Source organism: Otolemur garnettii, unplaced genomic scaffold (assembly GCF_000181295.1).
Source record: "Otolemur garnettii isolate 467f Iridium unplaced genomic scaffold, OtoGar3 scaffold00008, whole genome shotgun sequence".
Taxonomy (NCBI): domain Eukaryota; kingdom Metazoa; phylum Chordata; class Mammalia; order Primates; family Galagidae; genus Otolemur; species Otolemur garnettii.
The window spans coordinates 23,832,759-23,846,615 of record NW_003852403.1 but is presented as its reverse complement, the minus strand read 5'-3'; positions in this window follow the sequence as shown (position 1 = coordinate 23,846,615).

Genomic DNA, 13,857 nt, shown 5'->3' with positions numbered 1-13,857 from the left:
TTTGGTTTATCAAAGATTAGGTGGTTGTAAGTTGTTGGTTTCATTTCCTGGTTTTCTATTCGATTCCAAATGTCTATGTCTCTATTTTTGTCCCAGTCTTTACCACTATGGCCTTGTAGTACAGCCTAAAATCTGGTATGATGATGCCCTGGCTTTGTTTTTGTTACTAAGAACTGCCTTAGCTATATGGGTTTTTTTCTGGTTCAATACAATATGCGGAATAATTTTTTCCAAGTCTTGAAAATAGGATGTTGGTATTTTAATAGGGATGGCCTTAAATTGGTAGATTGCTCTGGGAAGTATAGACATTTTAACAATGTTGATTCTTCCCAGCCATGAGCATTATGTTCTTCTATTTGTTAACGTCCTCTGCTATTTTCTTTCTTAGAGTTTCATAATTTCCTTTAAAGAGGTCCTTCACCTCTTTTGTTAGGTATATTCCTAGGTATTTCATTTTCTTTGGGGCTATGGTGAAGGTAGTTGTGTCCTTACTTAGCCTTTCTTCTTGGCTGTTACTGGCATATACAAAGGCAACTGACTTGTGGACATTGATTTTATATCCTAAGACATTACTGTATTTTTTGATGACTTCCAAGAGTCTTGTGGTTGAGTCTTTGGGGTTCTCTAAGTATAAGATCATATCATCAGCAAAGAGGGAGAGTTTGACCTCCTGTGCTCCCATTTGGATGCCCTGTATTTTCTTGTCTTGCCTAATTGTATTGGCTAAATCTTGTAGCACTGTGTCTAAGACCACAAGACACTAAAAGTGGAACTCAACTCCAACAAAAACGTGTATCTTCACACAAAGGCATGGAAGTTAAACAACCTTATGCTGAATGACAGTTGGGCGCAGGAAGAAATAAAAAAGGAAATCATTAACTTTCTTGAGTATAATAACAATGAAGACACAAGCTACCAAAACCTGTGGGATACAGCAAAAGCAGTCCAGAGAGGAAAATTTATCGCTTTAGATGCCTACATTCAAAAAACATAAAGAGACTGCACCAACAAACTCACAAGCCATCTACTGTTTTTCAAAATAGTAATAGTCAGAATCTAAATTCTCAATACATAAACACAATAGAAGTTCATTTCTTTCTCATGAAAAGACCCAGTGTATTTGAATGTCTCTTCATGGCAGCTGTTCTCCAGGAGGTAACTTGGCAATTGGGGTCTATTTATTTGGTGACTCTGCAGTCTCAATTCAAGACCTCTTTTGTTGTTGCAGTGGAGAAAGGGCACCTTTCAGTTTGTCAGCTTTGAGGAGTGATGCTCATTATTCCTGCTGACATTTCATTGACTAGAACTGGACACATGCCACCACCTAACTGCAATTGTATTGGGAAGTGAGGTTGTCTGTGTGCTATGGAAGGAATGAAGAAACCGATTTTAGTGTAGACTAGCTATGTCTATCATTTCCCTAAATTTATTATTTTTAAGCAAAAGATTAGTTCAGAGCTCAAAATTGTTCAAATAGGGGGTTTGACATGCATGTAAATTTATAACCAGTAAAACTGAATTATTTGTCACTTGAGGATAATTGGCAGGTTAAGGATTACTCAAGGATTTCCCTAAAGAAACTACATTCTTATGGCAAATGTGATGGAGCCAAGTGCACTTTCATAATGCCGTAATTCTTATTCTTTAGCTTCCTTTGGGAAATTGGTTCTTTGCTATTATGTCTAACTTCTCCACTTTGCAATTGTTCCCATGAGAGTAGGAAGTATGGTTACTCCATCCTACTATGGTAAGCTTGGAGTGCTACCCTGAACTTAGACTGTATCATGAAAAATTCCTGCCAACCTATTAAGTCTTATGAAATTGACATTTAACCATTTTTTACTTATTTATACAAATAACAAATTTTGTAGGCAGCATCATTATAGTTAATATTAGATATAAAAATAACTAGAATGTTGACATTTCTGTTATTTTACCTATTTGCATTGATAGAATCCTAATTTAAATCTTCTTGAGCTCATTTCACATAAAAAATTTTGTATAATACATAGGCTTTTGTATTGTAAAGATCATTGTTTCACACAACCTCTTCAATTATGACCAAAGTGTTCCCAACATGACCAATGGCTAATTTTAGTGAATTATTTAACAGGTTAATTATCTACAATTTCCTCAGAACATGAGGTTCTTCTTTAGGTCAAGTATTCATTTCACATTACTTAACTGCATAACTTACCATAATGAGAGATACATGAAGTTCCTTTTCCCCCTCGGCTTTACTGAGGTATGATTGAAAAATAAAAGCAGTACATATTTAATATATACAATGTGGTGATTTGATATATTCATGTATTGTGAAATAATTATCAAAGTCAAGCTAATGAATACATCTATCACCTTACATAGTGATCTTTTTTTATTTTGGTGAGAACACTTAAGATCTACTGTCTTGGCAAATTTCATGTATACAATACAGTGCTACTAATTACCGTTATCTTGTGTACATTAGACATGAGATCCCCAAAACTTATCCAACTTATAACCACAAATTTGTACCCTTTAACCAGCATTTCTCCATTTCCTCCTCCCTCTCTAGCTCCTGGCAACCACCATTCTACTCTGTTTCTGTGTGTTTGACATTTTTTGATTTCACACATAAATGATTTTATACATTATTTGTCTTTCAATGTCTGGCTTATTTCACTTAGCATAATATCCTCTTGGTTCATCTATGTTGTTGCAAATGCCAGGGCTCCTTCTTTTTTGTGGCTGAAAGACAATGCATTGTATGTATTTTACATTTTCTGTATCCATTCATCTGTCCTGAATGCTGATTGTTTTTATATCTTGGATACTATCAATAATGAACATCAGAGTGCAGATATCTTATTGAGATGCTGATTTTATTTCCCTTGGGTATATACCCAGAAGTTGGATTGCTGTATCGTATGGTAGTTATATTCTTCTTCTTCTTTTTAGAAGCTTCATACTTTCTCCATAGTGGCTGCATCAATTCACATTCTCACCAACAGTGTACAAGTCCCTTTCTTTGCACCTTCACACTTGTTTTCTCTTGTCTATTTGAAAAGAGCCACCCTTACACCTAGATGATACCTCACTGGGACTTTGATTTGCATTTTTCTGCTCAGTGTGGTAAGAGGCTAGCATTGCCCTCTTAACAAAACAAGATAAGAACATTGTAAGATAAAACTATAGGCCAATATCCCTGATGAACGTAAATGCAAAAATCCTCACACAATACTAGCAAACTGAATTCAACAACACATTACAAGAATCATGCATGATGATTAAGTAGAGTTAAGTAGAGTTAAACTGCAAGGATGGTTCAGCAAATGCAAATTAGCAAATGTGAAATACTGTGTTAACAAAATGAAGAATAAAACCCATATGATCATCACAGATGATGTAGAAAAGCATTTGAAAAACTTCAACAGTCTTACATGATAAAAACTTTCAACAAATTAGGTATAGAAAGAATGTACATCAACATACAAAGACCAGGTATGACAAGCCCACAACTAACCTCATACTCAACAGTGAAAGCTAAAAGCTTTCTCCCTAAGTTCCAGAACAAGAGAATTTTCACTCTTGCTACTTCTATTCAACAAAGTACTGGAAGTCCTGGGCAGAGCAATTAGGCAAGAAAGAGGAATAGAAGGTATCTGAATTGGAAAAAAATAAGTAAAATTATCTCTGCTTGCAGAAGATGTAATCTTCTATGTGGAAAACCTTAAGGATGCCATCAATTTTTTTTAAACTAATGCACACATTTATTGAAGGTACAGGATATCAAATCAACATAAAAATCAGTCATATGCACTAACAATAAACTACTTGAAAAAGAAATTAAAAAAACAGGCCAAACACAGTGGCTCATGCCTGTAATCCCAGCACTTGGGAGGCCGAGGCGGGTGGACTGCCTGAGCTCGCAGGTTCAAGACCAGCCTGAGCCAGAGCACCTCGTCTCTAAAAATAGATGGGTGTTGTGGCAGGTACCTGTAGTCCCAGATACTTGGGAGGCTGAGGTGAGAGATTCATTTAAGCCCGGGAGTTTCAGTTTTCTGTGAGCTAAGACGCCACGGCATTCTAATGAGGGTGACAAAGTGAAACTCTGCCTCAAAAACAAAACAAAACAAGAAACAAACAAAAAAAGAAATTAAGAAAACAATCCCATTACAATTGTGTGAAATAGAATGAAATACTTAGCAATAAGTTTAGCCAAAGGAGTGAGAGATCTCTATAAGGAAGACTGTGACCTTGATAAAAGAAATTCAAGAAGGTAATGGAAGAATATCTTATGTTCATGAATTGGAAGAATTAATATTGTTAAAATCTCCATAGTAACCCAAACAATCCATAGCTTCAATGCAATCTATCAAAATTGGCAGGTTTTATCTTTGACAAAGGTTTAATAACCAGAATCCAAAGAGAACTCAAATATAGTAGCAAGAAAAGAACAAGTGATCCCATCTCAGTGTGGACAAGGGACTTGAATAGAAACTTCTCTGAAAAAGACAGGCGCATGGCCGACATAATACCAGAATTTTGCTTTTCAGTAGGTTCTTGGTCTCGGTTATTTGAAGAATGAATCTGCAGACCACAGATCAGTGGTAAGACAGGATTTATTTATAAAAAAGAATACAGAGTGCCAGAGCTCCTGGCAGAGAGAGAAAACTTGAGTTAGGAGAGAAAAAGTGCTCCTGGCAGAGAGAGAAAACTTGAGTTAGGAGAGAAAAAGTGCTCTCTCTCTCTGTCTATCTGTCTGTAGGCTCTTTGTTTAGGGGTCTATATAGTTGCATGGGGCCCACGATAGTTAGATAGTTACATTTGGCTCTCTGGGATGTCCTTTCTGGGACATGTCTGGGTCATGTCTGGGACAATGTGTCTGAGGCATGTCTGGCCCTTGGTAGTTACATTTAGCGGGGCTTGGTAGTTACATTTAGCCTGTCTGGGACATCCTGTCTGGGACATGTCTGGGTCATGTCTGGGACAATGTGTCTGGGGCTCATCTGGCCCTTGCTAGTTACATTTACTATAGATATTGGGATGAATGTGGAGAAAAGGGAACATTTCTGCACTGCTGGTGGGAATGCAAACTAATATGTTCCTTTTGGAAAGATGTTTGTAAATCACTTAGGGATCTGAAAGTAGACCTGCCATTCAATCCTGCAATTCCTCTACTAGGTATATATCCAAAAGACCAAAAATCACTTTATAACAAAGATATTTGCACTAGAATGTTTATTGTAGCCCATTTCATAATTGTTAAGTCATGGAAGAAGCCCAAGTACCCATTGACCCATGAACAGATCAATAAATTGTGGTATATGTACACCATGGAATATTATACAGCCTTAAAAATGGAGACTTCACCTCTTTATCTTTACCTCTTTTATGCTTCATCCAGGGATGGAGCTGGAACATAGTCTTCTTAGAAAAGTATCTCAAGAATGGAAGAAAAAGTATCCAATGTATTCAGCCCTACTATGAAACCAATTTACAAGCACTCACATTTCCTTATGAATACTATAACCTAACTACAACCCAAGATGAAAGGGAAAGAGGAGGGGAAGGGGAGGGGAGTGGGTAGGATGGGTGGAGAGAGGGTAATTGGTGGGACCACACCTATGGTCCATTTTATATGGGTACATGTTAAATCTACTAAGTGTAGAATCTAAATGTCTTAACACAATAACTAAGAAAATACGGTGAAGGCTATGTTTACCAGTTTGATGAAAGTATTTCAAAATGTATATAAAACCAGCACATTGTACCCCATAATAAGGTACACAGCTATGATTTAATAAAATAATAAAAATTAAAAAATTAAAAAAAAATCTCAATGGTATTTTCCACAGACATGAAAAAAAAGTCTTAAAATTCCTGTGAATCCATAAAAGATCCTGAATAGCCAAAGCAATTTTGAGAAAGAAGAACAAAGCTGGAGGCATTATACTTCCTGATTTCAAACTACAGTGCAAAACTATAGCAATCAAAACATATGGGGCAGGTATAAAACAGATGCATAGACCAATGGAACAGAATAGAGAACCCAGAAGTAAACCCAAGTGGATATAGTCAAGTAATCTTTGGGCAGGATGCCAAGAATACACAATGAGGAAAGAATAGTTTCTTTAATAAATGGTGTTGAGAAAACTGAATATCCACATCCAGAAGATCTTAAACAATACACAAAAATTAACTCCAAACCAATTAGAGATTTAAATATGAGACCAGAAGCCATAGAATTCCGGACAAAAATTAAGAAACAAGCTCTTTGACATTGCTCTTGGCAGTGACTTTTTGTATATGACCACTAATAAGCACTGGCGGCAAAAGCAAAAATAAACAAGTGGGACTACCACTATCTACAAAGCTTCTGCACAGCAAAGGCAACAATCAACAGAAGGAAAGAAAGGGCCGCCTACAGAATAAGAGAAAATATTCGAAAGTAATTCATCAGATAAGAGGTGAATACTCAAAATATACAAGCAAATCATGCAACTCAAGAGCCAAATAAATATATATGTATGAAAATGAGCAAGTAAATAAAATCCAGTTTAAAAAAAGGGCAAAGGACCTGAATAGATATTTTTCTAAAGAAGACATACAGTCAACAGATACATGAAAATGTGCTCAACATCATTGCTCATCAGGGAATCTTACTTCATTGTTCAGTTTACCACAGACTTAGTTGTGTATCAATAATACAAAGAGGAAGCAAAGACTGTGAAGTCAATTCTTCTTGTCATGTTTTCTAAATTGTTGTTGTAACCTCCCTAAGAAACAACATATTGCCTCTTTGTCCCCTGTTTACCAAATTTCCAATAATTATGAAGATGACTGCCGTTGATTGAACACTTGCCTTGTTCCTGGCATTGTGCTAAGTGTTTCAATTAAATCAGCTAACTCTCCCTAATAACTTTATTAGAGAAATTACACATTTGTGCCAAAGGATTGTGAATGAGGAAAAGGTACCTAAGTCTGGGGATCTGGCAGAGGGCAAAGCCAGGGTAGGAATCCAGCTCTGTCTCCTATAGATGCCGACTTAGTTCCTGACCACTGAGCGTGTTACCCCTGCTCTCCTTCACCTTCTGTTTCTTGTGAAAAGCAGTGCAGCTCTTAAAAATGCACTCATGTGAAATCATCTGTATACTTAAATATTTCAATTGAAAGGAAATTTTAGTAGATGGTTTTGCAAACCAGAAATATAATAGTACCATATGTTTCAGAAGGCCTGGGTGTACAGAATTCTAAGTGAAAAACTGAGTTGTTGATATGTCCATCTGGATTTTTATATGATAAAAATAGGCTCAGAAATGTTTAACCTTTCCTAAGCGTAGCTGTTGTGAAACAAGATGTCTGTTTTATTATTTTTATAATTAAAAGTGAAACAGTCCCAAAGGTGAATTCTTTGATGGTGTACTCCATAGAGTATGCCTCATAAGAGCTTGAAAATGATAAACCCTCAGTAGGTTTTGATGTGTGACCAGAACAGTGGTTTTGAAATAGACAACAATGTATTGTTTTTCCTCTAGAGGTTACTTCGGTGAAACTCTCATGTTCTTGATGTCCTTAATTTACTTTCCAGTATAAATATTTAAACTCATGAAACAAATTTAAAAGCAACAAATATTTTGGCTCTTAAGTTTCATGTAGTTTCAGTTTCAGACGATAAAACCAGGAAGTATTTCTGAATTGTAAGCTATCTTTATTAACATAATATGTTAGGTATGTTTTCTCAAAGGCTCACAGATTCTTTAAACATTCAGGGAGAATATGATTTCATACCTATCTTATGGACATAATCCTTATGAATATGATACTAATTGGACGACAGCAAATGGAAAATAACAAAGGAAACCATGAATATCAGATTTTATATATTTGCTTTTTTACAAAAATCAATTCATAAGTGGATGGAATAAAATGTACTATCACAACCTTTGTGGTCAAATTTACTTTTAATCATTTTTGCTTTATTATCTTTTGGCAGCTAGAAAATCTTTGATTGATCTTTGTGAAAAGAAATTAAACTTTAAACCTTATGTACTAAAAAGAAAAAGCTGCTAAGGTACACAGTGAATAAGCCTATTAACTTTAAAATTAATCAGTCAACATTAGCAAATTCAGTTAGAAAACTATGCCGATAATTATGTAATACTTATATTATGCTCCTGTTTGATTTACTCTATTTGCTAATTCCTCTGTAATAATGATTCATTATATTTTTGATAGCCTGTAATTTTTACTGCAAATATTTCAGTTTTCACTCTTTATATCTTTTTGGTTTTATGACAAAAATATAGCCAAACTTGAGCTGGGAGAAATAATTATACCGATGCAGACAGTATGTTAACATCCAAAAGGAGCATCGTGGTCCTCACCATGAAGACACAATAACCTGGAGTGAAATCATCTAGATTCCATTTCTAGCTCTATCACTTGTTAGCTGTAAACATTTGTGCAATTATTTAACCCATGTAAGACTCAGTTTTCTACTCTATAAAATGAGGATAATTAAAGCTTCTACCTCACAGCATCCTTGTGACCCTGATGAGGTAATCTATTGATATACCTTAGCAGGGGTGCCCAACCTGCAGCCTGAGGGCTGCATGCAGATTTTTGGAGTCCTCTTTTGCTTATCGGTGGTGTCAGATATGTGAAAATTATGCACGGACTTTTTTTTGCTTATCAGCTTTCGTTAGTGTTTGCTTCTTTCACGTGTGGCCCAAGACAACTCTTCTTCCAATGTATTGTAGGAAGAAAAAAGGGCTGCCTTAACGCATTTAGTGCCAGCCCAGTAGCCAGCTCCTGGCAAGTGCTCAATACATCTCAGCTCTTGTTTTTATTAACCTGTCAGTAATTTTTTAAGAAGCAAAGGATTATTTGGTTCTTTTAAAATTTATATAGACATATCCATGTTGATTCTGAGCGACCCAATGGAAAAAATAATAAATATGCGAAGGATATTTCTAACAATTATGGTTTATTGGTAGCATTTGTGACAGTGGTATAAAATATTGCTTTCAATAATAAAGATCCCCATGTACAAATCATATAATAGGTATAATTACAGTGGATTAATAGCATAACTAGAATTGTGAAAGTGAGTCAGAAAATAGTAACATTTTGTATGTGTTAATATAGGCTGTTTATGCCAGTACGAAATTGGGAATGTGTAAAAGTTATAAGACAATGATCCAGAAACTTGCCTGTAAGAACTGCATGTAGGGAAAACCTCCCTCAACAAGGAAATTGTCATGCCTGAGAACAAGAAGATATCTAAGAAACCATTCTGGAATCACAGTGAGTCAAAAGGGGTCAGGGCACTTCACTGAGAGTCAGTATTGTGGTATTCTTCCATATCACACGGAGTAGTAGACTGTTAACATTTGACACGGACTCTATTGAAGCAACACAGACAATTTGCATGTGAGGTAGGGGGAACGCTTATGTGACACACCTTATGTTACATAAGCTGGAATCATGAAAATATTAATATAACACTACTAAGGCTGTTTTTTGGAATCACAACTGATGTATCAAGGACCTTTCATGCTTTCTGTCTTCTGTAAGCTCTTATTAGATATATTAATTATAAACTGACCATATATAAAGGAATATAACATCATCTGGAATGAATGACTTTTTTAGGGATGAAGCTTCTAGATTAATAAAGGATAAAAGGGTAAGAAGTCAGAATTTTATTATCACAGATAACTTGTCCCAAATTTTTCTCCCTGAAAAATTTTACTTTGTTACAAGTAGAGTAGAACTACTTGTGCCTGTGGCTCAAGGAGTAGGGCGCCAGCTCCATATGCCGGAGGTGGCGGGTTCAAACCCAGCCCCAGCAAAAAACTGCAAAAAAAAAAAAAAAAAAAAGAGTAGAACTATATAGCTGACCACCTCCTTACCTTGACCACTTCCTCAGGTTACCCTAACATTCATAGACTGGACATGTACCACATGTACATATTAGTACAGTAGGCCTAGTTCCTCATGTTGACCACCTCTGTATGTTGACCAGTTTTTATTGCCCCTTGGCTGGTCAACTTACACAGGTTCTACTGTACATCATTTATTTTATTTGACCACTATTTTACATCTACTTAATCAGTTGAAATTGATGGAAGGCCTTGAAAGTGCCATGAGCAGGTATGGAATGGTGAGATGCATCAGGCATACAGATCTTGCTTTCAAAAAGTTTATGGTCAAGATGTGAAGGTTAAGAGCCTAAGGTTAGGCAGGAAAAGATTAGGCTATAAACGACGTGTTGTGAAGTCCATTATGCTGTGAACAGTAAAATCACATATAAGTACTAGCTTTTCTGATAAGGCTCTGGGTAATGATCTCTGGGCTATTTGCAGAGATAAAGTAAACTCATACACTTAAGCTCTTCTTGCTATTATGCTGTAGGAATCATCCCTCCATTCATCCCTATATCAAATTTTTATAGAATGTCAACTCTGTCAGGCATCTAAGCCTATAAAAATGACTTAACCTTTCATAGAGTTCATAGTATAGTAAAGGAGACATCACACTTTAGTTACTTATCTCAGTGCTGGGACTAAAATAAATACCAGGTGTTTAGAGGCAAATGAGATAAAAGTTTAGGGTACAAGCATAATAATTATTCTTAAGGTTGGCTTAAAAATTATTAATTTAAAAGACAGAGTTTTACATCTTTGGGGTCATGAAATTGACCTTCATACATGAAGAGGTGTTCAGAGAAGATGAACGATTTGCTCAAGGTCACACAGTTTATTATTGGCCACTGAACTGAGAGTTGGATCCACCCCTGGCTATTTAAGCTCTACTCTGTTCCTCTTCTGATGGAGCCCACTGCCTCAGGATGGTTAATGGTTAATATAAATGTTTTATGTAGCGTCTGAGCCAAAGCACTGCTATTTAAAAGGGGAATAATTTAGTGATACAAGCGGCTTAATGGCAGGTACCAGATTAGACACAGATTTACTCTGCAAAGACCAACAAAGGAATTAATGCAGCTTTATGAAGATATTGTCTTACAAATTGGAGAGTTGTCACTATTCCATAGGATTCTGTTGTGAATGTAAAGAGACATTTTGTAGAACATGAAAAATGCAAAGGTCGGGAGCAGTTTTTTAAGTCCAATAAGAAAATACCTGTACCCACTTAGGGATAAATGTACGGATAATAAATGGAATTTAGCTTTTGGCAAACTGCAATTTTTTGTGATAAGGCTGAAATAGGCTTTTAATAAATTGAGATTTTTTTGGTCCACTTTTTTCTTTTTTTGTCATGTAGGCATATATTCAACAGTTGCTACTGAAATAATGTTAGGATTATAGGCTAGTCCACGCTAATAACACAGCCTGCAAGCGTGCCACCGACTCCACCATTCACTAGCTTGGGCCAAGTCACTGACCTCCCTGAGCCTTGGTTTCTTCAATTATAATGTGAAATGTGTAATACTTAAGGTTCCTTCTAGCTTTAAAAACTCTTATCTTTGCGACTGATAATACTTGCCTGTTCAAAAGGGACCATCACAAACGGTTAGCTGAGTTTTGTGTTCTACTTAATACCCACTGGTAAATAAAGTTGCTGATAACCAGGAATACAAAGAAAAATGATAGCTCCCTCATTTTAATGAGAATGCTGCGAGCATATGTAGTGGTTTATTATTAAACTATTCCACTAGTGGAGAAATTGGAAATATCACAATAAAAATTTTCAATTTTCCATCTCAGTAACTTTATTGAATTGCCAAGGCATATAACAACAGCCAAAGTTGATACATTAAATGTGGATGTTTAAGAACAAAGCTAATACGTGATATTATTGTTTCTCTTTTAAGTCTCTTTCTGCCAACCCCCTCCAAAGTTAAATAAATTGTCTTCCTTACTTGTTGCCAAAAAATGTCTTACTGTTTCTGATAGTTTGAATATTTTTTCAGCTAATTCTTTATTCTTATGTAAAGGTAGTAAATCACTGTGGAGTTCTATTTCTTCCCTGCCAAGTATAATACAATGTCAATATTCCCTTCCTTTCCAGAGACTGTCTTCTGGTTTCTATTTTCAGTTTATGATCCTTGTGTCTATATTTGGTAAAAGTCTGCTTATGTTTTTCAAATCTGATGTAAGGCAATCTTTTAGCAAACTGTTTCTGAGTGGAACCTAAATCTGAATTATTATAATTTTAGATGTATGCTTCCCAAGAAAGCAATGTAATTTTTTTTCCAAGGAGAGAGTTGCTGTTTGATTTCAAGTATTGTTACATTTTATGTGTTTACACTCTATTTGATATTGTTATCATCCTCTTCCTTGATGCTAATTTACTATCAGTTGTTGCCCGCCCCTAACCCAGAGTCCCTTTTTGTGTTTCCCTCCCAGGACAGATGAGAGTCTTTCTGGGCTCCAGGTCCGGTTTGCTGTATCAGCTGTGGACCTTTATCCTGGCTTTGATCATGTTCCAAAGCTCTTGCAGTTAATTAGTAAGAACAAGTTTGTTAAGAAGTTACACAAAGAGCTCATAGTTCGCCCTGTTTCTTTACCTTAAAAAAATTCTGAGTAATGAGAATGATCCACAAGGGCACACAATCAATAAACTCTAAGGACGATCGCCGATGACTTGAAGTTTTGCTAGAGAGGGAATTGTAAGGCTTCTGCTGATGAGATTCCCCAAATCTCAGCCCTGTTCTTATCCTTTCTAAAGTTGTGTTAGTCGTCATCTTTAATTCTACGAGAAACTCTTGTATTCGTCTGTTTTTTTCTTTATCTTTTTTTTTGGTCGTTATTGTTCATTTGTGCTCGCAGTCCAAGAATGCTTGCTATCTTTGTCATCTTGGGCTGTGACAACAAATGGCCATAGATTGGTTGGTGGAGGCAGTTCTAGGGGCTGAAAGTCTGAGATCAGGGTGCCAGGATGCTTAGGCTCTTGTGAGGACCCTCATCCTGGCTTGGAGAGAGCTCTTCTGTCCCTCTCCTTATAAGAATACTAATCTAAATGTGAGGTTCTGTCTCCCAAAGAGGGAGGACCACTAAATCCCTACCTCTAAATCCCATCTTATTGGGAGTTAGGAGTCAACATATGAATTTTAGGGAGACACAAACATGCGGTCCCTACCACATGACTATGACAAATTTGTATATTATTTTGCTCTGTTTGTATAATCTAGAATAACACGTTACCTGTGCTCAAACAATACACATCAATTCTATCGTTACTAACTGCAAATGCCAAGAGGCGTGTGTGTGATTTCTTCCAACTGTCTCTCTCTCTAGGCAATGACAACAGAACTGATATTTATTCCTCTGGTTCCTAGGCCTAAAGGTCATCTGAAGAAAGAAATGGTATCAGGGCCTCTTTCAAAGTGTCCTCTGCTTAACTTCCTGGATAGAAGGTGCCTACTCAATTTACAGGTTAAGTGTTTGGGGGAGAGAAAGAGCCGGTGCCCTCCCTATTTATCCATTCTGTATGTTTTAGCAAGCCAAGACTCCTGCTCTTTGTCTGAAACTGACCTCGCTGTGACTTTCACCTTAGCTAAGCCAGGAACGGCACTCACACAGACAGTGGGTCCCTTGTTGGGACCGTCAAGTCTCTTCCCATTTGCTATGAAACTTATTGTCCTTCTCTTTTCTGATATCTGATTTGTACATGGAATCTTCTGATAAACTGATGCCTGTGAGGCTTTTGATTTGGCTTTTCTCCAAAATGATGCCTCTTAAATGACCTTTCTCACTTTCTCATACGATAACCTCTGTGTTAGTGGCACTGTCCCCTTAGCCTAATCTGAATTTTACAGCACCATACCCCAGCCAGGGTCTAGCCCCTGGTATTGCCCCTACTGGAGGCAGCACAGTATTTTTGTAGAGACCATTAATCTGGAAACTG